This window comes from Pteropus vampyrus, unplaced genomic scaffold (genome assembly GCF_000151845.1).
Source record: "Pteropus vampyrus isolate Shadow unplaced genomic scaffold, Pvam_2.0 Scaffold222, whole genome shotgun sequence".
Lineage (NCBI taxonomy): Eukaryota > Metazoa > Chordata > Mammalia > Chiroptera > Pteropodidae > Pteropus > Pteropus vampyrus.
In genome coordinates this window covers 10451-12332 of record NW_011889003.1, presented here as the reverse complement: position 1 = coordinate 12332, position 1882 = coordinate 10451, and positions in this window count along the sequence as shown.

Below are 1882 nucleotides of genomic sequence, written 5' to 3'. Positions count from 1 at the left end.
CTAAGTGACCTAACTTACAGACTTCAGGAAATCTGCGTAGGCTGTAGGAACACTGTCACCATCTCCAAACTGTTCAACGAATCTCTGATGTGACACTTTCTGACTCAGACTTCAGTTCCCATCTGAAGGAAGGGTGGCAATACTGTTCTATTCTGTCCCATGACAAATCAATATTTCACAACCAAATGCCAATAATTACTATTTTTTTTTAAAAAAAAAGGAAAAAAGTACAAAACTGTTTGGGGGGGCTCTTTATCCTCCAGTACAAGTTTTCTTTTACGTCTAAATAATGCCTGACAGAGGATAAAGAACCTGGAGTTTAACGGGAGAAATGAGAGAAGGTTCCCATTGAAAAGCAATCCAAATCATCCTGCTGCGGAAGCAGCTGCATCGTCATCGATGTCATTGCCGTCACCTCTGCTAATATTTACTGAGTGCTCGCATTAATTCATTTAACACTCTCAATATCTCCACTTTACGGATGAGGAAGTTGAGGCACAGCCAACCTTTCAGTAACTAGTTTAGGAAGGGAACAAAACAGTGTGACTATTGAGATAAAGCAGGGTGTTCCTATTTCAGAAACAACTGCGAGATACACACAGATTGTACACAAGGCACACTTTTACATTTGGAGTCATGAGGTCTGCTGTCCCTGGGAGACTAATGGCACCTTCCTCGGCAGAAAAAGTGTTTGGTTTTCCTACACCATTGATGAAGGATGAAAGAGGTGTCCTCGACCCAGGCCAATGCCCAAAGCCACAGGAATGGGGCTGTGATGTGGCATGGCCTATAGGGCCACGTCACTGCTCAGGACTACTTTTGGAGGTACTTGGGCCCCCAACAGAGTATATCGAGGGTGGTTATTCCCCTTTTAAGTGAATATGCACAATAGGACCTTAGGGCAGAATCAGAGGCTGATACCAGTTTCCAGCTTCAGGGTCAACCAGGAAGATTGTCACCAATGCTGGTTCCTGGGCCTACTTGCAGAGAGCCTGATTCCGGTCAGACGTTGGGCTCTGGGATGGCATCACTGAAAAGCACCCTAAGAGATTCCAATAGAATCTCCCACTGAGAGAAGCAACATCCTAGCCCCACAGTACATGCTGGGTCCATGATGAGTGGGGGACTGTGTTTTAGGGGAAGCCATTTTGAACCAGTGACAGAATTCAAAGCGATGGCTCAAGATCAAGCATAATATTTCTTGATTAAACAGATTTCCTTAAAAGTTAGGGTTTTTTAAATGTAGCTTTTAGTTATTAAAAAATATAAAATCCCACACGTGATCTTATTTTAAGAATAAGAGTGATAACAGAGCATAGAGGTTAGGGTCACACTGCCTTCTTGTTTTGAGGCTTTGTTTAATGTGGACTTTAGACTGTGGAGTGTAAAGATCATTTCTTGGGAGGAGCTTTCTAGATGGAGGCTCAGGAGGGAACTCCCCACACAGCTTCCAGAATTTCAGATCTGGTTCCCTGTACTGTTTCTACAGCTCCATGCCTCCTCTGAAATGCCAAGTTAGTGGAAGATTATATAATGGAATCATGAGCCAAAATAACTTTCCATCTTTCAGACCATGTCTATAAGAAGCTGGTCATTCGAGAAATCCAAAATCTGAGGAAAAGGGGAAAATCTTTACTCTGTGACTTTTCAAGCTCTGATTCCTACCCCAAACGATGACTAGTAACGAAAGCTAACCTCTATCGGGTACTTAGGAATCGGGCAGAGAGTTTCATCCCCACAACAACCCGGTGAGGAATGTACTATTATTATTCCCATGTAGAGGATGAAGAAGAGGTTAAGAAGCTTGTCCAGCTAGTAAGGAGCACCATCAGGAAATGAACACAGGTTTCTGTGTTCTGAGCTCTAACTCCACATGATGACT